Source organism: Silurus aristotelis, assembly GCF_946808225.1.
Source record: "Silurus aristotelis genome assembly, chromosome: 17".
Lineage (NCBI taxonomy): Eukaryota > Metazoa > Chordata > Actinopteri > Siluriformes > Siluridae > Silurus > Silurus aristotelis.
The window spans coordinates 22,321,378-22,346,152 of record NC_139590.1 but is presented as its reverse complement, the minus strand read 5'-3'; the positions used below and the strand labels follow the sequence as shown (position 1 = coordinate 22,346,152).

At 40.7% G+C, this 24,775-nt stretch overlaps 1 protein-coding gene and 1 long non-coding RNA gene across 12 annotated transcripts in view; both read left to right on the top strand.

The window, feature by feature from the left end:
• The window catches only part of unc5a (unc-5 netrin receptor A), a 205,305-nt gene that overhangs the window by 38,392 nt on the left and 142,138 nt on the right, over positions 1–24,775 (top strand). The window lies entirely within an intron of this gene.
• LOC310740599 lies at positions 5,310–11,002 on the top strand. Its single transcript, XR_014537692.1, has 2 exons — positions 5,310–8,098; positions 8,310–11,002. It is a non-coding gene; the product is annotated as an uncharacterized lncRNA (long non-coding RNA).

The window sequence follows — 24,775 nt, the reverse complement described above, 5'->3', positions numbered from 1 at the left end:
CTGATGGGGAACTGATGTAGGCCTGCTGAGGAGGGCAGGGGTTTTAGTCAGCGTGAACAATTTGTCCCAAACGGTGTTCGAAGGAGCTCTATAGCGAGAGATCTTCCACTCCATCTCATGTAAAACAGATCTTCATGACTCTGGCTTTGTGCACAGGAGCTTTGTCATGCTGGAACAGGTTTAAGTCACAGGTCTATGGGTTTTTATATTTGAAATAAATGAAAACACAATCCAGAGCGAATTATTGGGTTTGTTTTCTACATTGCCCAGACCGTTAACTCCGCCAGTTCACATTTAACCGATAGCACTGCCCAATCTAATCAGAGAGAGAGAGAGAGAGAGAGAGAGAGAGAGAGAGAGAGAGAGAGAGAGAGAAGCTGAATTGCTGATGAATTACAGCTGTTCGAAGCCAGTGCTCCGGTTCCAGCGTTGTATCTTGTCGTCCCGGTGCTTCCTCAGGCGCTCCATTTTGTCGAGGTGACGCGCATAAATTGGTTCCTAAACCCCCGTGCAGAGGTTTTTGGGGTTTTTTTTACGGAAGAGACGCTGATCGATTCGATTTCATTACTCCCGTTTTCATACCTCACAAGAGGTCAGAGTGGAGCTGGCGAGGAACACCGAAGAACCAAGTCTCTCCAAGTCTTTCACTCCCGGCCTCCCTCCATCCCTCACACCGCCCGCTCTCTTTCTCTTTCTCGCCCCGGTTTCAGGACTGGCATTGCATCTAATCAACAGGGCGACGGGGGAATAATCCGCCCTGCGCTGTGCAGATTTGAGGCTCCTTCCAATGAGCCATCAGAAGGTTTGCCAGTGTAATCCTCATCTCCCTTCCAGAGAGGACGAGCAAACCTGCTTCTCTTTGTCTTTTTTCTCTGATAATTTTCTGTTCGTTTTTTTTATTTATTTTATCAGCAAGCTCGATGACTTTTTTAAAAATTTATTTATTTGTTCACAGAAATTCGGGGGGAAAAATTATTCTATTTCATATATATACACTGTATTTATATATATTTTTTTATCAAAGTTTCAATGTAATTCATTTGATTACATTATTGAATTTAATTATTTAAACAATTGAATGGTAACTTTTATATATTTTTGTTTTTAATATAATTTGTATATTTAAATTTAATTCATTTTTTAATAGTTCTACTTAATGTGTAACATCAAAACAAAAAACAAGTCCCTACCACCTTCCCTAATAGCAGCTACAGCTTTAGCCGTAGATCTTCTGAAGCTCTGACACTGGAGACTCCTTACAGAGTGTATCACTGATTATGTTGTTTTAATCCATTTAATATGAGACCTCGGTCCCGCGTGTGTTGCTGCGTAAGCCGTTGATTTCAATCGACAAACCACCGAATCTTGATTTAAGCTTAGCCTGGGTCTGTGGAACTGCTCCAAGAAGTCTTTATAACCAAAGTGCTTCTGGACCAGACATTAGATAATGAAAGAAATCAATCGAATTCATTTCCTGGAGTGCCGTGGCAGCCGCCCAATGCCCGAGTCCTGGGCTAGATCTCTAAACAAAAAACAGTTTTTTCTTTTTTACAGTAAATAAGATTGTAGAAGGCTGAATCTTGTGTATATTTGAAGCTTAGCTCATTTTGTACTGAAGCGCAGTGAGTCATACGGACGAGCTGATCGGCTGCTGGGCATCGGATCTCAGTCAGAGTTGTATCATCACTTTTTCTTTTTTTTTTCCTTTCTATAAATGCCATAAGAGGGCCAGTGAAAGCCCACGTGTCATGCTCGTGTCAAGTCACAATTACGGTAATTATGAGACGGTGGTTTGGACGTTCTGTTCAGGCATAGAAAAGGATTTCTTTCTATGGTAACGCACGAAACACCTTCTGAAAGAAAGCGAGCTGTATTGATGTTATGCATGCGCTAAATGCCGGAAGACTGTTATTGATAGACTCGCGGAGAGCTAAACACTAATATTACTCCCGGGATTGCTTCAACTGTCCATCTTTTTAGCCGACTTTTGGTTGTAACGTGACGTCACATGGATGGCTTTCAGAAAATTGTCGGCTGGAAGTAGTTATTGCAATGCCGAGTCAAAAATATGTCTATGCATGTTTGTATGTGATCATCAATAGTAACAGTATAAAGTATAGATGTATATTGGGGCTGGCAGGTAAAAAGGACATACGTCCTTCATAGTGTTTGTCTTCTGTAGTGAGAATAAATCAAATACGGGTCACACCTTCTTCCCTGAAGTAGACAGAGAGCTCCATCTCCTTTAGTGGGAGTAACAGCTGGAAAGACCACACCCCCCTTTCTGTAACTGAAAGGCACAGACACATCTTTACTATAAGTGACCTAAGGCCACACCCCTTTCACTCTAAATGACAAGTGCATAGGCCACACCCCCTTCACTCAAGTTGAGAAGTGCATAAGCCACTTCCTTAATGAATGCATGTATATGATGTATTATATTTGAGCATTTCTCTATGACAGTGTAAGATTTAAGATCAGTTCTCTCCCAATACGTCGTACCCTAAAGTTTGATTCGAATAAGTGAAGCTTTACACCTCCAGCATCCTCCAGCGTTCACGTCATCCCCGCTTGCACCCCGAGCCGATCACAGAGTAAGTGCTTCTGTAGCGCTACATGTTTCCGAGGTGGAGAACATTTACTCTTCTACCCAAGTTGTCAGAGCGCATCATCCAGCTATTCTGTAGCAGGACCCTATGGGCTGCTCCACTTCAAAATCTATTCCGTAGCAGAAGAAAGCATGGAGCAGAGCAAGCGTTTCTTTTCCCCCTCACTGCATCAATGTCAGACAGCGAAATAAATAACAATGTGCGAAATAAAGACTCTGGGAATTAATTATATATTTATATATATATATATATATATATATATATATATATATATATATATATAAATAAATAATTTTTTAAATCAAATGCTTTTTATAAACCTGTATTTTAATTTATTTTTCTTTTATTGAATCTAATATTATTTGATTTTATTTATTTTTTGAAATTTTTATTCATAATTGTATTTAATTAAATTATATAAAAAATAATTTTAATTGTTTTTTTCTATTTTAGTTTATTTTACTTTACTTTAGTTAAATGTGTCGCTGGGCCACATACTGTTTCTGACTCAGTGACTCATGATTTCAGTGCTTTGTTCTGTTTATTTTTTTCCCCACGCAATTTTTTATTATTTTTTTAACATCAATTCAAAAAGAAAACCTGGAGTGTATTTTTTTGGTTTGTTATTGGAACACAGATAAGATTCCCCGAGGTGAAATCACGACAAATTAGCCTTTTATCTCCACTGCTTTGTCACAATGTTTGTTTGGATGCGTTGAAATCAACGGATTGTACTCGCGCACGCGCGTGTGCGTGTGCGTGTGTGTGTGCGTGTGTGTGTGTGTGTGTCATCTCCACGGAGCGCTTTTATGAAAATTCAGAGAGGCTTCTTTTATTATGTGCATTTGTAATGAGATATCAGATCAAATCAAAAGATGACCACCCTAAGGAACGGGAAGACGCTCATCTGTATTCAAACGCCGGAGATTTCGGATTTGCGCGAAAGCAAATCAAATCTCGCTCGTCGAGCTTTGTGAAGCGCGCCGCCTATGATTGACACGTTCCTGTTTGCCAAATATGACATCACTCGAGCTGCCGCTGTCTCCGAAGTGTGTGTGTGTGAGTGTGTGTGAGTGTGTGTGTGTGTGTGTGTGTGTGTGTGTGTGTGTGTGTGTGTGTGAGAGTTTTCATAGTTATCTGCTGCCGAGGCATGGAGAGGGGAGATAAAACAATCCTGAAGGGGAAATCATTCCGCTCCTAATCAGATTTATTTGCTCATCCCACTGAGGAGGATTGATGTCTTATCTGTGGCTGAGGATTTCCGCCTCTTTCTCTGCCACGACACAGAAACAATCAACACCAAAGTCTCGGGAGTGTGTTTAATTGCGCCTCGGACACGTGTCCGTCTCAGTACGGCGAGAAAAAAAAAAAAAAGAAAAAAGAACGAGCGTGTGACCTGCATCCGTATCGCCTTCCCACGCACTACCGTCACACATTTGGGGTTTGATTTTATCATTATTTCTCGAATTGCTAAATGTCAGACATCTGCCCCAGTTTCCCATGAGGATGTGGATCTGAATTCTTTTCATTAATGGGTCACTGGTTTGAACCATTTTCTTACATACTGCACACTATAAGGCCAAAAGTATTTGAAGACCCGGGCACCTGGATCCCATTCTCCGTTTTTTTAATACCCTTTTAACAACCTGGGAAGATGTTCCACTAGATTTCGGCGTGAGCTTAAGGACGCTTGTGTTTAACATCCACAAGGGTGTTAGTAGAGTCAGGTAGTGATGTGGGTGAGGTGAAGAGGCCTGGGGTGCAGTCAGAGTTCACATTCCTCCCATAAGTGTTCAGTAGCACTTTAGCAGGAGATCATCCACTCCATCTGATGTAAAGCAGATCTTCATGTAAAGCTCAAATTAAAAGCTTCTACAACCAAAGATATCATATACAATGGTGTGCCTCCAGCGTTACGGTAACAACTTGGGGGAGTAGCACATCTGGCTGGAAAAGTCAGGTGTCCACGTTCTTCAGATTCCTCTATTTTGAAGAACACGACAATAGGCTGGAATTTTAAACTCATTACTTTTAGATCTAAAGTCCAATACCTTAATCACTAAGCTACCATGTCTCTAAAACAGCACGTTTTAAAGTCATCTCAGTTATACAGCTTAACAATTGAGGGTTAAGGGCCTTGCTCAAGGGCCCAGCAGTGGCAGATTGGAAGTGCTGGGATTTAACACCATGACTTTCTGATCAAAAGTCCATCATTTCCACTGAGCTACCACTTCTCCTGTTAAAAACACAGTGCACCCTGATGTAAATGTCTGGACTGGTAATCCATCCGAGCCGTATTCCTGCTTCACTCCCGGAGTGAGATACGTTCTCTGAGGTGGAAGGATCCTGGTCCTTTTTTTTTTTTTTTGCTCTTATACCCAGGCATCAGGGTTTAAATCCGAAGAGGGCAGCTACAGGAAGCTGAAGGATGGAGGTGGGAGAACTCCAATGTGATCCATGGATAAAGCAAACAATATGAACGAATCAGTATAATTTTTTAAAAGGAATCATTTATGATATCAGCACTAAAAATCATTCAGAATAGTTTCATAGCTGAGCAAGACAAAGCATTGGGTTAAAAAAATAAAATTTTTATTACTTCTAAAACGGGGGCACAAACTTTTATTCGTTGATGATATTTAGATTTTTTCTGCATTAATTGAGAAATTTTTTTTGTATTACGTTCAGTGATGTACACAGAGATCCTGGAGATCTTAGGGACAGGGTGTGCAAACTTTTGCACATGGCTGACACAGGCACCACTTTATTACTAGGATTTCCTCTGAATCTTTTCCCTTCAGTTTCATCATTTTTTGGACAAAATGCTGGTGAAATATCAGATCCTCGTAATAAATTTCTGAATCGGGATTTTTTTTCCTGATGACCTTGGATCACCTTGAGTCATCTACCTGGCGTCATTGGCGCTGAAGTCCCGATTAAGTGACACTAAGCCGATGGGCCTGGGTGAGCTCGAAAGTGACAGAGCGTGCTGAAAGGAAGGAGAAGGAACAGAGCATCGACCTCTATCTCGGAGCTAACTGCTTGGCTAACGGAATTATCCCGAGTGCAGTGGACTGGAGCCGGGAAGGGAAGCGGCGCTCCGGAGGAGAGGATTTAGCCTTAAAAAAAAGAGAAAAAGCACAGAAACATCAACATTCAGTAACCTCTCGCTGCTCATTCGGATCAAACCGCCATTCGGGCCCGGCCTTGTTCTTTTTTTTTTTTTTTTTTTTTTTCTGTTCTCATCGCTATTACCGAAAGTAATTAACGAGGACGACCCGCCGCTCAGGCTGACTCCGTTCCTGCAGGGGTTACGGCTCGTCCCGGATTAAACCGTTCTTTGTTGAAAAGATTAAGCGAGGTTTTAATCTGTGTCCGGATAACCGGACCGGCTCGTGACATTTTTGAAAAGGTCTTTATCTCCGGTCAGAAGGTCGACATCGTTTTGAGACGCGGCGTGAGCTCTAATCCCGGAATTTTCCTCGTAAAAGAAGGTGAATTGCGCCTTTTTTTCCCCCCAGAGTTGAATTGCATCCTGTCGAGAGAGAAAGTACGGGTTATCGTCATTTGCAATTTTCCCTCTTTGTATGCTCACAGTGGCATGTAATGTTTGTTGTCTGTGATTTAGCAAATTCGCACCACAGGCCTTTAAACGTCTTTTATTCCCCCACCCTCAAAAAAGCAACAATCTCTTTGAGTCTGAGCGTCTCTGATCCTCGGCATACCGCCCAGAGGACACCAGGAGCCGAGGGTAAATATGAGCCAGAGATGCCTTCTGCTTCGCCACTCAGACATGATGGGTATATCGATACGGTATCGCTTGCTTCCGGGCCTGTCAGCTGCATCTTCTAACTAACGCAAGGTGAAATTAAGGGAGCTGTCACTTCGCTCCGCCTGGTTATTTATTTATTTATTTCGACTCTTCTCATCGCTTCCCTTTTGTATTCTGACACAATTAACCCTCATTAGGAAAACCAAACCCACATGTTCTTCATTATTAGTGTATTTGTGCCTCATAGCTATAACCCAAACACAGCGCTTCTACTGTAAGATGTTTTAGAGCACAAGCTACCACTTGAGAACCCGCCCATTTTATATATATAGTACAAATTTTACTGACAGTTTCGAGATGCCACAAGAATATAACAGCGATTAAGCATTTTGGCGCATACCACATCTGCATTACGTTGCCAACAGTTTGCGGACCGCTGGTCATGAGTACGGTATGTGCAGTACATACCTCATTAAAGTAAATGAGGTGTGTTTTTCCCTGATGATGAAGCATGGGGCGAGTGTGGCAAGGAAAAACTACCTTAAAAGTTATCAGGAAGAAACCTCGCGAGGAACCGGACTCAAAAGAGGAACCCATTTGGGTGATATCAAGAGATTATAAATCCTCAAAACAATACAAAACACCGGAGAGTGAGAAACACCATGAACAACAGCGTGTGAGATACTGAGGAGCTACAGGAGCTACTGAGCAACTTATAAAATCACTCAACATCTGAGATCATCACAGATCCAACACCAGCTTCTCCATACCAGAGCCTTTAAACATTTGAAGAGGTCCAAACTCTACATGAGGTGGAATGCAAATGGCGCTGGAACGTCTCTAGATGGTTCGGGGTGTTTGTGGGCATTTGCTTCTTTAAAGGTCAAAAATCTTCATGAGGTGGGACACGACTGGAGCTGGAGCAACCTCAGGATGCCTCGGGATGGGGAGAGAAAGAAAAGCAGTGGAGAGGAATTAGCGTAGCTAATGATCAGATCTTCTGGAGCACAAGGTTATGATATGTGATGTGTGTTATGTTCAGATCTCGCTAAAAAGATGCGTCTTTAATCTGCAGTTAAACTGGGAGAGTGAGTCTGAGCAACGAACACTGTCAGGAAGACTATTCCAAAGTAGTTAAATGTGAGAATGTTCTACCACCTTCAGTGGACTTTGCTATTCTAGGAACTACTAGACGTCCAGAGTTTTGAGATCTGAAGGAGCGTGACGAATTGTAGCGTGTTAGAACACTTGGGATACATGGGAGCCAAATCATTTAGTGTTTTGTAGGTAAGCAGCAGTAGTTTGTAGTGGATTGGAAACTTAACAGGTAGCCAGTGTAGGGATGAGAAGATTGGGGTGATATGGTGATGTTTTCTCGACCTTGTGAGAACGCAAGGTCATGCTGCTGCATTCTGGACAAACTGTAGCTTGTTTATTAATGATGCAGGACATCCACTTCATGAAGGAGGTCATGAATGCATGGACGAGCTTCTCTGCATCAGATATAGGCATGTGCTTAGCTTAACAGTATTTCTAAGGTGGAAGAAGACTGTTTTTGTAATTATATTATTTTCAAAAGACAAGTTGCTGTCTAGAATAATTCCCAGGTCTTTTACTGTTAAACTAGTAGTTATAGAACATCCTTCTAAATGCAGGTTGAATTGCCAGAGCTTTTGTGTATTAGTTTTTGGGCGTCATCAGAATTTAATAATAGAAAGTTACGCATAATCTATTTTTTTAATTCTTTAACACACTCAGTTAACCGAGCCCATTGAGATGTTTCGTCTGGTTTTGATAAGAGATACAGCTGGGTATCATCAGCATTAACAGTGAAAGCTGATCCAATGCCCTCTAATAATATTTCCCAAGGGAAGCATGTATATTGTGAAAAACAGGGGTATTTTCTCCATATAATGGATATTTCTTAGTTCTACCCCTTGTGATGAATAACTAAGTTTTTGTAATTTGACTTATGTGCTATCTTGTTAAAGAAATCTCATACGTCTGCATCATAGCAAGATGAGGTCCAAATAAACCCTAAGAAAAAGTCTCGTGCCTTGAGAATAAAGTCAATACCAACACCAAATGGCACTATTAAGCCAAGATACAAAACATAGACAGTTTGTGGAGACCTAAGCATCATTTTATGTGCTTTTTGAATGTTCACAATGTAGTCTCCATTTGGTGTTACAAGATCCTCCACTCCTCTGGGAAACCAAATTTCCACTAGATGTTGTGGAGATTCATTTAGACACAAGGGTCTAGTCAGACGCTGATGTAGGTGAGGTGAGGAGGCCTGGGGAGCAGTTCACATTCATCCCAAACGGTGTTTAAAAAAGCTCTATAGCAGGAGATCTTCCACTTCATGCTAAACAATTATGGCTGAAACAATCGGAAAAATCGATATATTCAATCTGCAAAATGAACAAAAAGCACCCAGGGAGGCACAAAGCTAGAGAGCAAGAGCTGTTTTACTGACACATGCTAACAACCAACCTGAGTCCTCCTCTCTCTCTCTCTCTCTCTCTCTCTCTCTCTCTCTCTCTCTCTCTCTCTCTCTCTCTCTCTCTCTCTCTGTCTCCCAACATCTTTTCTCATTTTTCAACATCCAATCTGACAGGAGTTTTTCCTCACACGCTTACATGTGAACGGGAAACAAACGACTTTCTGATATTTTTTTTTTGTACATTATTTTGCACCACATCTTCTTCACTTCAAAACACATCTCTGGAGGTTTCTAAAGCGCAGAGACAGAGCGAGAATGCAACATACCAACCCCCCCCCCCCCACACACACACACACACACACACACACACCCCTCTTTCTACCTCTTTTCCTTCTCGCCTCTGTTATCTTCCCTCCTCTCAATCCCTCTACCTCCCGCTAACACCGCGCACACAGGTGCGTTGCGGCGTCGAAAACTTGAGGCGAGAATCTTTCGGAATGAAGTTATCATACTAAAAAAATGTCAGAAGTTGCCTTGGTGCTTTAGCCCGAGTCAAGGTGGTGCCTTTAGCAAAGCTTTTAGCTAATTAGATTTTCTGCATATACCCCCCACAACACACACACACACAGAGACGGTATTACCGCTTTTAACAATCAAGTAGATTGCGTTTTGAAGCGTGTTGAAAGTATGTAAAACGCATCACGCGTTTCGAGACGTTAAAGAGACATTTATGCAAGGCAGCTGGGAAATAACAGCGACATTGTGAACAGTTTAGTCAACTAGCACGTCAGCGTTGATACCGTTACTGTGAAAACGGTGGCATTTAGTGATAAGGAATATCATTTACCTCAGGTTTGGCCATAAATTAAAAAAAAAATCCAGTCTGGATAAAAATATAATAATGCTTAGCGTTAAAAAAGCTAGCCGATTTTTACTGTCATCATTTTTTATTTAACGAAGGCCTTCGAAACCTTTACTTCAGATGTTTTGTACAAAATGCTCAATCTGACTGAAAATAGACTCTAATTACTCGTAGCATCATCTGCTAATCGCAAGTCACACTGTTTATTTTTTTGGTAACCAATAGAAGGTTGTTTGTTAAATGTATAAAACACCAGGCTATGTTTTGATGATTCAGCGAAACTGAAACACTTTTAGCGTTAGCGTCATTTCCAACGAGTTTTCATGCTATTTGCTAAAAGCAAGTTTATTAGTATTTGTAGCTGAAGTAGCACCTGTGTATGTAGACATTTTTGAAGGACAGATGAACGGTTAAAAATTTCGACAAAACTATCACATTTAGCAACATTTACCTCAGGGGTGTTAAGAAATTACTACCAAAAATGTTCATAAGTTCTTCCGGGTTTGTTACAAAATATATATAGTATATAAAGGTTTGCGTCTCAGCTTTATTCGTGATGGTCTGAAATTTGTAGAATCTTCCAGAAAATGCCCCTGAATCGCTACTTACTGCTAGTTTCGAACTTTTTCTATGTTGTTTCACATCCTTTTTCTGTCTCAGGTTTCCTATTATTTATACTTTATTATTAAAAGTAGTATGTAGGTAACATTTGAGGGATTAGGATGACGTTCGTTAGCGTTGCTTATGTTTTAAAGCTACTGGTGCCTTGGCGAATTTGGTGCTAATTTAGCATCAGAGCTTTTAATAGCTTTTAGTTAAAAGTCATTCAACTTTTACCAGAGTAATCTACACAATTCGAACAGGATGAACTTTTTTCTATATTCTACCAGCACTAGGTTGACCTGCTAAATGTTTCTGCTAATTATATATTATTCAATATCATTTATTTCACAAAAAATCCAGTCATTGGAAGGACCAGCCGCAACCGGGTGGCCTCAAACTCATTTTTTTTCATTCCAGCTTTATTACAATATTTATCAGACTGCATTAGGTGAACCACCTACAGAGCCGGACTTGGTCTTTCTTTATCAGTCTGCACACGTTTCAGCGCAAAGTTATCTCCTCTTTCTTCACCCCTTCTGCCACCTTGAACCCATCATCATATCTCTCTCCACTCGCTTCATATAGCACTCCACTTCGCACTTACATCCGGCATTCTGATTTATTAATGCTCCTCAACCTTGGATATTTTTCCTCAAGACACAGGGCCCGGTCTGGAGGCCGGCACATGAATAAGAATAAAAAAAAAGAAACCAAGGAACTGATGGGTTCGTTCAAGTCTGTCCACGTCCTGCTTCCTTTTGTTGTGCCTGCTCATGTCTCGAGTGTTTGTTTCTTACTTCTTTAAAAAAAAAAAAAAAGTGCTAGTTTCTCTGCAAAAAGAAATAAATAAATAAAACCCACAATGCATCGGCACTTGTGTGGTTTCCGAGGGTTGTCTAATTCATCATCCGTGGCGTCGAGCTGTTTAGCATCTCAAAGGCACTCGTTTATGTACTTTGCTACTGAACATAGAATAGCCGTAGGTCCATCTTTAAGGCGGTTTCAGGCTCACGGAAGGTCTATGGTCCAAAGTTTGAAGACGGATTTGTGAGGAGAGATAAAAAAAAGCATTATGGGATTATATTATCATATTAACTGCCCAAAAGTCTTTATATTAATATGTACATTGATGAAATAATCTACATATGTAGGTTCTTTCTTGTATGAAGAAAAGTAAAGCTTGGAAGGAAGTAGCAAAGATTGTTGTTGGGTGAGAATGTGTAGCTAGCATGCGCTAATGCTAATGAAGCTCATACAGTAGGAAGTCTGGTATGGAATATGTAGCATGTGAAATGACATATAGTGTACTTTTGAAAGCTGTAATATAGCTACTACTACAAAGGTTTATATTATATACCCATTATATTTCCTCAGAACACCTGAATGTTGTTAGCGTCCTAAAAACCTCAGCGTTGTTTTCTGAAAGTTCAAGCATTTAGTTAACCAACTATGTCAGTGTGTCAGAGAGAAAGCGCACAAAATTCATCCTCCAGTCCGTTGTCAGTCAGGGATCGTGCCCGGCTCTCGATGTTTGTTTATGTTCGTGCGAAGCGGTTGCGCTCGCTAAGCCGTCTCGGATGTGCGCGGAAACAGGCGAGCGGTTCAAGCCTCGGTCCCGGGAGCATGAAAAAAAAAAACGTCACGCAAACAAGAAGCGTAATCCCACACTTCTCCAGCGTGTCACAGAATCCGTGACCTGCGCGGTGGCCCATGAGGAACCGGGCTCTGCTGACGGTTTAACGACTTAGAGAATGTGCAGTTGAACGGTGCTGAGGGTTGCTATGGTAACAACTCGTGCGCAGGACATGCCATGTAATCGAAAACCCATCATATAAAACGGATTAGTGAGCTTTTCTGTCGAGCGAGAGGTTTATGTAGCTTTTTTTTTGGAAGGAGTCTCCAGTGTCAGTTGCCTAAAGTCTGTGGAGACCTGAGAATAAGATTGGTGTGCCCTTCGTTTTGAACATCCGAATTCAAATCCAGTCTCCATTTTCTGTTCTAATGAGCTCCGCTCTTCTGGGAAGATGTTCCACTAGATTTTGTGGAGATTGGTGTGAGATTCATTCAGCCACAAGACCGTTATAGGGTTATAGAGCTGTATATCTTCCAATCCGACCCATGAAAAGCAGATCTTCATGGAGCTGACTTTGTACACAGGAGCAGTGTCATGCTGGAAGAGCTTTGGGTCTTCTAGTTCAATGCTACAGCATCCAAAGGTATCCTATACTATAGAATCGTGTTTCCGACTTTGTGTTTGGGGAAGAACCACATCTTCCTGGAATGCTCGGGAGTCCCAATACTTTTTCCCACACAGTGTGGTAGAACAGTAACATAAAAATACACTAGTAATCAAGCTGGACTTCGAAATCAATCGATCTTTATATCCTCGAATGGAAACGGAGGTGTCTGGTATCAGACGAAGAAACAGGTCCACTGTTTTTTGCCAGATTTACAAACACCAGTGTTTTTTTTTTTTATTTCTCCTTTTTTTTTTTTTTAAGCGAGAAATCCGATTTCTTATTATAGTTACAAAAAAAAAAGGAAACGAACCACATTTTTGTATGCACCAGTGATGAGAAAATCGGATCATTTAAGTGAATCGGTTCTTTGAATGTAAAAAAAACCGAATCATTTTCTGATTCATTTAGTTCATTTGGTTCCTTTGATCAGAAATAATATAAAATGTTAAATTTTCAATTAGCAGATCCACAACACGTCTACACGCACCAGCTTTGACTATAGTATGTACAGACTATTACAGTATATTTATAACTGCAAGGCGTCTCTGGTAGTCATGTGACCCAAAAAAAATAACCCACTCTGACCAGAGGACTCATGAGATGAACAACTCCATTCTGTTTCTTCTACAAAACCGCGATGTCGCATAAACGACTCGTCACTAGTGCGCATTACTCCAACGTGAACAGGATACGAGGGTCAATCACATGACCCGGTCTACACTCCCGGCATATTTACTAGCAAGTGAGAGCTACAGCCGAGTCCCGGGTGAGATTTACTGCCTCCCGGGGCTATAAATCTTCCTCCGGGTTAAACCATTCCGCCTCTCACACACACACAAATGTGAATGGTAGAGCCTATTTCTGTGCATTTTTTTTCTTTTTTCCTAATTGCTCTCTGTCGTCGTTGTAAATCACTAGAGGTCGGTGCAGGACGTGACCTTTTCCGCTTCTGGCGTACACAAACATTTACCCAGGTCTCCGAACCTCAGCTCCGAGCTGCCCGTCATGCTTCCTCGAGCCTGGGCTCGGGCGCCTCTCTGGGACTGACCCCGCCCCTCAAGTGCTGGAACACGTTCAAGGATTTGGATGTTGATGCTATAATTAGCCTATGAGATTTCTGTATTAATTTGTATTTTTTTTTTCAATGCGGCGGTTTCTGGCGCGAAATCTTTGAGAAAGAAATGCACAAATGTTTATAATAAGAAAAACTTAATTTTGTTGTTTTTATGGCTTTTTTTTATGACTGACCGCTTTTCTCAGACGATCCGATGTTCTTTCCCACTGAAACAAAGAAATGAACATCAAGCATCCATTTGTATAGCAAGAAACCCCACGTCTATTACATTAGACCCACCACGGCTTCGCAGTTTTTCTCACTTTGCTTATTCAGTGTGACCTGATGCGTCTGCACACGCGCACACACACACACACACACACACAAACACACACACACACACACATGTGACCTTTATATTAATCTCTCAGAGCAATAAAGCACTTCTTCAGAGCGGCTGCTCGTTTTGCACTTCGAGCGCGTTTTCGCGAAGCGCGACACACAATCCTCGATATGTTCCGACACGAGAATCGTTGTAAGAACATCGCTGCCATTTTGTTAATACGCGAACCCGTAAACTCGATGAGCTTCTGAGACGCCGCTGCCGTTTTCACCGTGCAATTTAAAAGGTCACAAACAAGTTTCAGTGAGGCAGGAAAAAAGCAATAGGATCGCAAAATGGTCCAAATGAAATGAGCCCTGCTTGATGGTGAGAACATGAGCTTCTCATTAGTTTACGAAATTGAAAGTTCTAAACTCAGATTTGTTCCTGTGTAGAACATCATCTATCTAGCCAAGATCCTGGATTGGCCTTTTTCTTTATTTTTTTAAAGCTTATTTGCTCCTTTGTGCTCCTACTTGCTTTTTTTTTTGCTACATGGCATGTACAATTCTACCCTTCTGACCTCCATCACCACCAATTTGCATAAATGAAAAATGAAAAATATTACTATTGATATTTATATATATAATATACACTGATCAGCCATAACATTGACATTATAACATACTGAGTATGAGCCGGTGGCGACTGTGGAGGAAGAAACCTCAAGAGGAACCAGACTCAAGAGGGAAACCCGTCCTCATCTGGGTTGCACTGAATGTCCATTAATTACAGATAAACTAATTTATTAGGTAGCAAGTGAACGTTTGTGTCCTCAAAGTTGACGTGTTATAAGCAGGAAAAATGGGCAAACGTAAGGAATTTAGTTTGACAAGCGCCAAATCGTGATGTCTAGACGATTTAAAGTGCTCCAAGGAAGGAACAGTGGAAGGAACACTCTCAAAAAACAAAAGGTACCAAACCGTTGTTTTTAGTTGTTGCTATGGTATTCCGCTCACGGGGGTGTCTTTTATATTTTTAGTACAGTAATCCTCCGCTTTACCGCTGTTCGAATCTGGCGCCCCGGAACTGCGTTTGCCACATAACTAATCAGCTGATTTTCCTCGCGGAGAGCACGATCGACCAAAAACACTTATAGGGAATTGTTTTTATGGTGTTTTATGTTGAAATTTAGGAAAATGTATTAATACAAATATAATTATTCATTATAAAATGAAGTCAAATGTTAATACAGTGCAGTACCGTATATATAAAATAACATTGTGGGGGTCCTGAAGGTCCAGTTATGTACATTGTTATTTTGAAAGCATTTACATCATACTAAAGGTACAAAGGTAGACCCTTGACAGTAGTTCCGCGGCGACAAGGAAACGAATAAGCTCTGTATATTTATTTCTGAGAGAGAGCACATGGTGGTGTATCGTCAGCTGGCTGAGGAGCAATTTCTACATCGTACCAAGCAGATATCTGTGGGCTCCAAGCACCATTTAAAGAACATGTCCAGACTGAAGACAACCATACGTTCTTGCCTGAGTAGCAAGGTGGAGTACTACCTTGGAACAATGTTAAGAGTCTCAAGAACTTAGTGCTTGGCCCCCTAGAAGTCACCAGTGTACTATTTTACAATAAAGTGAAACAATGAAGTGTTGAAGTCTCACAATTCCACCGATACATTTCATAAAACAGGTAAAACTCTAGAAAAGAAAAGCTATAAAAATCCCCTCAAATGGTTCCCCTTTTCTTTAGTTCCACTTATACCTTTTAACTGCAAGTTGCACCGTCATATCTAGAAAAAAAACTTAAGGTAAGGGCATAAAGCCTGGTAGGACGTCGCCACCTGATGACCGCTATTACCAAACTCTGCTTTGAGAGATGGTAAGATTAAAGGCGCTCCTTCCTGTCGAGAAACCAGAAGCGGTCCTCCCTTTTCTTCTCATTTAGCAACCGGCTCCATTTGGACCTTATTAGACGCTCTCTAATTTGAACTTGTAATTAGGTGAATTGGATGCTGCTAAATTAAGAAAGCTGGTAAGATGATTGCATTCGAGACTACAACGGAAAAAGAAATAGTAGAACCTTGGTTTTCTTGAAGAACCTTCTGGATGAGGGTTCCTTAATAATTTTTTTCATCTCAGAAAGACAACAATGTCATGAAGATCCTGGTGGTGGAAAATGGTTATTCGGTTAATTCTGGTAACAATTAATAGTTAAAAACTATAGACATAAAAGACCTGCACGGGCAGGGCAGGAAAGAATCTTCTCTGGGACGTGGGATCTAGAGAATGTAAACCAACTAAGCTCTATTTAGCCCCTCTGGATACTTCAAGGGTTCTTCCAGATGCATGGAAGGTTACCTTAGAAGAGCCTTTTATGGGAGAGGGTCTTTTAATTTGTTTCCCCAGAAATTTCCTAATAATTGTTGTTGTTTTTTTTCCCCCAGTTGAAAAGGATATAAAGAATTGAGTCTAACTAACTCACAACAAAAAAGGTCACTCAAAGGTTCTTTGGTCAGGGTGAAGACACTTACTTTCTGAAGGCTCTCAACATCCAAATGGTCAAACAAAAAAAAAAAAAAAAGAAAAAAGAAACTGCGCTAGCTGAAAAGGCTAATAATATTCCATTCATTAATTCTATTTGCAGAAGCGTTCTATTTTTCACGATTAGCGATGGAACCGTCTCGCTGACTTTTTTGATCTCGCGCTGCTGGGTTTTTGTTTCTCCTTAAACCAGGGGTCATGTGCGGTTCAGCGTTTCTCTCCAGCTTTGGAAAATAATGATGATGAAAAGCTTTGTTTTTGGCTTCAGTCAGCTGCTTGTGATCGAATTCAAAACACTGCAGCAAATATCGGGTGCAATTTGTCCTCTTGTACTCCACAGTCGTTCACTTTCCCCTGCAATCCCACTATCCGGACTGACACGGGGGTCCTATTTTTTTGCCTTTCTAATTGGAGAGCAGGGTTGTTGTTTTCTTTCCACTTAAATAAATGCTACTTGTACTTTTTTTTTTTGTCTGTGTCATAATTCTAAGTATATTATTAGCGTTAACTATTTAGCATAGTGGTTAATGAATAGGGATGCAAAATTCCTGGGAATTTTTTAAACTGGAAAGTTTCCATTGAAATTACTGGGAATAAACTGGGAATTTACAAAATTGCAGGTTAGCCTTTACCAGGAAACGTATATGTAGTTAAAAAAAAGTCTTGAACTCGTTGTTTTAGGTCTTTAATCATTTAAAACAGGTCTTAATTTTCCGCTGTCCATGAAACACCACGTCTACGGAATGTTTTTGTTGTTGTTTACGTGGTCTTTGAGTTCTTTCTTTCGCTAGTCCAAATATAATCCGCCGAATTACGACTACATACGAGACCAACATGCAACAGCCAATCAGCTTTCTGTTATTTACGCGAATCTCTCGTGGATTGTGTCGCTCGGTTAAGTTGCTCAGTTGCTAACAAGGTATTTGTGCGTGTTGTTGAAGTCGTGATCCAGCTCTAAAATTTCGTTCTTTATGGTCTTGAAAAGTCTTAAATTTGATTGCAGTAGTATGGATCGAAGAGAAGATGGCACCGGTGAGCATGAGGCACTCTCTGGCCTCGTCTCAAACCCAAAAAATGAGTACTAAGTGTGTGGTTTAGAACATGGCCCCTTTTTCAGAACAACTTGACAGTCCATGAGAAACACTTTTGCATCAGTGGGTGTTCATCGTTCTTGAAAATCATCGTTTTTGTTCAGAATTAGGACTGTCTCCGAGCTGTTTGAGGTGAAGGTGAAGGGGAGTGGAGTGGGAGTGGGGGTGAAGCGGGTGGGCGGCGAGGGGACATGGTGCTTGCAGCTATAATTAAAAGTTCAATCAGCCTTTCTCGCTGTAATTTTGCGTGAGATTGGGTTTAGTTGGTTGACCTTTAATTAGACCAACAGTACACCATTAAATTGGGAAAACTCCTGATTTATGAATGCAAGTTAAGCGCTTATTATTATTATTATTATTGTTGTAGTTATAAAAAATTTACATTTATTACTGAGCGATGGGGAAACGTGTGCCGAGTTTAGTCCTTCGACTCGCCGTTCACGAAGCATTCAGTCATCACTCAAAGAAGCTGCAGCATGTCCTACTGTCATCCTTCATCGGTGCGAGACTTTACCATCTGCTTCATCAGCACGAATGTCGAAATATCAATACAGGCAGCAAACCTAATATTTTTTTATCTGGAGCTCATCTTTGCGCTAAACTTGTTTCACCTGCTTTGAGATACCGTCTGATATATATCTATTTTTTAGTAAATCTTAGCAAGCTGCATTTTTTTCTCAACCTTCTGCCATATAATTGGTTTTCTTTTAGGCTTTCATTTGTGTCTGTCTTTTTCAGTTAGGTTATGAAGTGCTAAGTGTTTCTTTATATGATACACGATACTGAGTCTTCTGGCTCCTCTGGCTGTCAGTCGAAATAAAGGATGCTTGATTGTTGGACTTGCTGAAGGAGGCGTGGCCTGTGTGCCTGCCAGATATACTGAAGGAGGCGTGGCCTGTGTGACTGTCAGATATACTGAAGGAGGCATGGCCTGTGTGCCTGTCAGATATACTGAAGGAGGTGTGGCCTGTGTGCCTGTCAGATATATTAATGGAGGCAAGGCCTGTGTGCCTTTCAGATATACTGAAGGAGGCGTGGCCTGTGTGCCTTTCAGATATACTGAAGGAGGCGTGGCCTGTGTGCCTGTCAGATATACTAAAGGAGGCATGGCCTGTGTGCCTGTCAGATATACTGAAGGAGGCGTGGCCTGTGTGCCTTTCAGATATACTGAAGGAGGCATGGCCTGTCATATATACTGAAGGAGGCGTGGCCTGTGTGCCAGTCAGATATACTAAAGGAGGTGTGGCCGATATACTGAAGGAGGCGTGGCCTGTGTGCCTTTCAGATATATTGAAGGAGGCATGGCCTGTGTGCCTGTCAGAGATACTGAAGGGGGCGTGGCCTGTGTGCCTGTCAGAGATACTGAAGGAGGCGCGGCCTGTGTGCCTGTCAGACATACTGAAGGTATGTTGTGTGTTAGCCTAAGTAAAAGAGGCGTGGCCTTTGTGTCGGTGAAAGTAAAGGCGGTGTGGTCTTTGTATCAGGGTAAATAAAGAAGTTATGGTTTTATTGATGTCAGTTTAAATGAAGGAGGCGTGGCCTTTTTGTTAGTATAAGTAAAATACGTTTGGTCTTAATTCATGTGTCAGAGTATTTTTTTATCTCAGACAGATTCCACACCCCTGCAGTCACCATGGACGTCTTGTCTTTCAGAACTAAGAACCAGCGAATGCAGAATATTTCAACAATAATGAGGGTTTTTGAGAGACTTGGCGTCCTGTTTGTGAACTGATAGGTTTTTATGCCTCATCTGTAAAAGAGAAAATCACGCTTCAAATGAAATGGAATTCAATCATCATCATTCTTTGTCTGGCCCAAAACAGATTGGCGTGCCAGCACTCCTAATTAAACAAAAAGACGAATACACTGACCTTTTCTAAACACATTTAGAATGAAAAAACATGCTAACCAATTTGCAAAGTTGTTAATTACTGGTGCAGAGATTCTCCTGAGAGCGGCACGTTGATTAATCTCACGCCCTCCACTCGTCATTCCCAACCGACCGCTCGGTGATGGAGTGGAGTGATGTGTTTGTTTCTGTCTGTCTATCCATGCATCTATCTATCCATTCATCACTGTCTATATATCCATCCATCCATCCATCCATCCATCCATCTATACATCTCTATCGTTCATCTCGCCGTTCATTTCTGTCCATATATATCCATTTATCTTTATCTATTGTCCATCTATTAATTCATTTTTGTCTTTATATGTCTATCCATTTTTAGCGATCATTTTTCTATCCATTCTTCTCTGTCTATATCTTCCATCTTTATTTATCATTGATCTGTCCATTCATTTTTTATATATATAATCTATCTCTATTTATCATCCATGGACCCATTTATTCCTATTTATCTTATTTATTCCTTATTATCTATCTATCTATCTATCTATCTATCTATCTATCTATCTATCTATCTATCTATCTATCTATCTATCTATCTATCTATCCATCCATCCATCCATCCATCCATCCATCCATCCATCCATCCATCCATCCATCCATCTATCTGTCTATATATCCACCTATCTTTATCTATTATCCATCTATCCATTCATTCCTCTCTATATATTCATCCATTTATATCTATCAACTCTCTATCCATTTAATTCTTTTTGTAAATTCACCAATCTTTATCATCCATCTATCCATTCTTCTGTCTATATATCATCCATCTTTATCTATCATTTATCTATCCATTCTTTCTTTCTTTCTTTCTTTCTTTCTTTCTTTCTTTCTTTCTTTCTTTCTTTCTTTCTTTCTTTCTTTCTTTCTTTCTTTCTTTCTACATTGCCACATCCTTATAATAAAGACACATTTTTTCCTTTCTTTTCTTTTCTTTTCCTTTACTTTCCTTTCATTTTCTTTTCTATATTTTCCTTTCCTTTCTTTTCCTTTACATTATTTTCCTTTCCTTTCCGTTCCTTTCCGTTCCTTTCTTTCCCCTGCTTTCCCTTTCCTTTCCTTTCCTTTCCGTTCCTTTCCTTTCCGTTCCTTTCCGTTCCTTTCTTTCCCCTGCTTTCCCTTTCCTTTCCTTTCCTTTCCTTTCCTTTCCTTTCCTTTCCGTTCCGTTCCTTTCCTTTCCGTTCCTTTCCGTTCCTTTCTTTCCCCTGCTTTCCCTTTCCTTTCCTTTCCTTTCCTTTCCTTTCCTTTCCTTTCCTTTCCTTTCCTTTCCTTTCCTTTCCGTTCCTTTCCTTTCCTTTCCTTTCCTTTCCTTTCCGTTCCTTTCCTTTCCTTTCCTTTCCTTTCCTTTCCTTTCCTTTCCTTTCCTTTCCTTTCATTGTTCTTTCCTTTATGTCCACACACACAATGTATTTCTCTATATAGCTTTTTAAATTGTTTCACTCAACAAACACACACACACACACACACACACACACACACACACACCCCTCTGCAGCATTCGTCCATGTGCTTCTTTTCTTCACCAAGTAAAAAGTGTTTTATCGTTGAAACAGCCGCGGGATGTTCGGTGTGGTTGTCGAACGCTGGGCCAAACACTAGCAGTTGTCTGTTTGTCAACATATGTCTGTTTTCCCCCTGAACATGACGTATTGGAATGAAGGAACGAGGCGAGACAATCTGTTTGGCTGCGTCCGAATGCAAACAGTGTAATGGTGCTGAGAAGAGCCGAGACGTTTTTCTTTTTCTTTCCCTTTTGGCACAGTATAAACACAGGATTTTAATTCTACTCGGCCGCATTTTGGCATTGGACCCGAGTGCAATGGTGCTAATTAGATCGAAAACTTTTCCTGAAGTTTTTCCTTTTTTTTGTGGAAAATGCTCGTTTTTTTTTTTCTTTTTTTCTTTTTTACTTCCATCAGCAGGATGGCGTAATTGAATCCTCGGTCCGGCGTAGCCCTTATTGCCAAAGACGTTAAGTGGCCATTTGAAGACGTGCCAAAATGCACGACTCGGCTCTTTAACGAGACGGACGGCGGGACGGCGCGATCGTCATGCGCCTCACGCAGGGGCCACCGTTCACAACGTATTAGCGGCGCAATAAAACATTCAGTGTGTCTCTGATAGAACGCTCCAGCATTCCGCCGGTGAAAATCACAGCCGGAAATGTAAGAGATGGGCTTCCATGATATCCCCATCCCTCTGAGTGGAACATGCACATTTTCCTTTCTCTATAATGCATTCCATTATCATTTCCATATTTTTTTCTGCCTCCTGTGTGTGTGTGTGTGTGTGTGTGTGTGTGTGTGTGTGTGTGTGTGTGTGTGTGTGTGTGTGTGTGTGTGTGCTGATTTTTAATAACAAGTTTGTTTCCTTTCCTCCAGCATTCGTACCCATATCGATCATATTTATATATTTATACCTTTTTCAGAAAATCCATCAAAAGTTTGTGGACACCTGAGCATACGATCACGGCGTGTGGTTTTTGAACTCATTCCATATTTAGTCCCCATTTGCTGTTGTAATAACCTCCAACAACTTCCATTCAAACCCATGTAAAGCAGATTTCCGTCTATTTCTATCTATCTATCTAGATGGATAGATCTTTTGGGGGGGGATCAGGAGTTTGAATCAGAGCTGGAGGTGGACGGGTCCTGTAGGAGTCTCAGATGTCAATCACAGTGACCTTAGGCAATCACAAGCTCTTGTGAGCTCGGGTATGTGGAAGGCGGCTGATATATAGCGCTTTTCTTTAAGTGTAATACTCTGGCTTGTGACACACACACACACACACACACACACACACACACACACACACACACACAGAACCCGAGCTAAGGAACTCAGCCCAGGTCTTTATTTTATTATAGGGATTTTTTTTTGTAATTCTGAAAATATGTTCCTGAGATTAGCATATGGTTTTATAGAGCAGTCTGTTTTTCCTCTTTGGGCATCTGGTTCTGAGAGAGAGAGAGAGAGAGAGAGAGAGAGAGAGAGGGAGAGAGAGAGAGAGAGAGAGAGAGAGAGAGAGAGAGCTGTGTTTATCATCTCAGCGCTTCATTTCAATCTCCCTTTGCGATGCTACAGTCGATGTGACTGCGCGTGTGTGTGTCATTGTGCGTGCGTGTCTTAGTGTGCGTGTGTGTGTGAAGGGCAGGTGGACCCAATCACACAGCTAAATCAAATGTTAATGGGAGCGACACAGGGGCAAGACAAGGCGGCCTGCAGAGTATAAAGAGTCGTGTGTGTGTGTGTGTGTGTGGGTGGGTGGGTGTGTGTGTGTGTGTGAGTTTGGGGGGAGTGTGTGTCAAACAATGCACCAGGTAGCAACATTTGCATGTGGAATTGAACAATTGAATCAGGAGACACCGGGGAGGTGAGGACGTGGCAGACAATCGTCCAGATCGCTTCACAGTGTTGTAAGTGTGTGTGTGTGTGTGTGTGTGTGTGTGTGTGTGTGTGTGTGTGTGTGTTGCCTTACATCTCAAATTTTAATATTAACTGAGTGACAAGAGCATGAACACTGTTGTGTGTGAGGCGCTCATGGGAACCTTGCGGCAAAATTACACTCAGGAATAAAATACGAGGATGTTTGTGTATTAAGGAATCATTTTTACTCATAAATAAAGAAATAGCAAAGACCATGAAGGGTCACGTCTAAAACCAGGGCGAGCTGAGATCCAGTCAAGACCTGAGACTTCAAAAGGTCGTATCCATGGTCAAATGGCGCTCAAATAAAAGGAGGAGTCAAAGGTCGAATTGTTTCCTTTAACGGCCACAATTTTACATTCAACTCATTCACTTTATTCATATATTGATTGATGTCTAACATCAAAAGCTCAGTTTAGAGACTAAAGTCCAAGAAAAACCTGATTTTACCATAAAACTACTGATATTTAAACACAGACAGACAGATAGATAGATAGATAGATAGATAGATAGATAGATAGATAGATAGATAGATAGATAGATAGATAGATAGATAGATAGATAGATAGATAGATAAGAAAAGAAAAGAAAAGAAAAGAAAAGAAAAGAAAAGTTACAAGATAAATAGGTGGATGGATGGAAAGAAAGAAAGAAAGAAAGAAAGAAAGAAAGAAAGATAGATAGATAGATAGATAGATAGATAGATAGATAGATAGATAGATAGATAGATAGATAGATAGATAGATAGATAGATAAGAAAAGAAAAGAAAAGAAAAGAAAAGAAAAGAAAAGTTACAAGATAAATAGGTGGATGGATGGAAAGAAAGAAAGAAAGAAAGAAAGAAAGATAGATAGATAGATAGATAGATAGATAGATAGATAGATAGATAGATAGATAGATAGATAGATAGATAGATAGATGGATAGATGGCTAGATGGAAGGATGATGGATGGAAAGAAAAAACGAAGGGAAGACAGACAGACAGACAGACAGACAGACAGACAGACAGACAGACAGACAGACAGATAGATAGATAGATAGATAGATAGATAGATAGATAGATAGATAGATAGATAGATAGATAGATAGATAGATAAGAAAAGAAAAGAAAAGAAAAGAAAAGTTACAAGATAAATAGGTGGATGGATGGAAAGAAAGATAGATAGATAGATAGATAGATAGATAGATAGATAGATAGATAGATAGATAGATAGATAGATAGATAGATAGATAGATAGATAGAAAGAAAGATGGCTAGATAGAAGGATGATGGATGGAAAGAAAAAAAGAAGGGAAGACAGACAGACAGACAGACAGACAGATAGACAGATAGATAGATAGATAGATAGATAGATAGATAGATAGATAGATAGATAGATAGATAGATAGATAGATAGATAGATAGATAGATAGATAGATTTTTTTGTTTGTTTTATTTTTATGAACGTCAAAGTGCCATAAATGTTGCTGCTCCTCCCCTCCCCTCCTCCCCTTCTCGTTTGAACTCATTCAGGCCTCTGTATTGAAGACAAATAGGAAAAAATCCTGCTGCTCTTTATGCTCATTGTGTGTGTTTTTGAGAACATTTGACGTTCGTAATTGCTGTGACAGACAGAGCCATTTACAAGGTCATTGTGTGAGAACGTTTGAAAGGGTTGCCAATCAAAGTCCCGAGCGGCAGCAGGCGCGTTTGACAGGCGCATTTCCTCTTTTCACGTCCTAATGTACACGTGTTCTAGGGTCCGGAGCTGAAGATCTGTTATGATTTGGTGGGGGGGATCTGAACAAATATTGGACGTTCTTGTTGTTTGAACCTGATGCTCCTAACACTCGTCTTCAAAAGGGTTTTATATTGTGTAGGTCTGAATGTGCATATGGA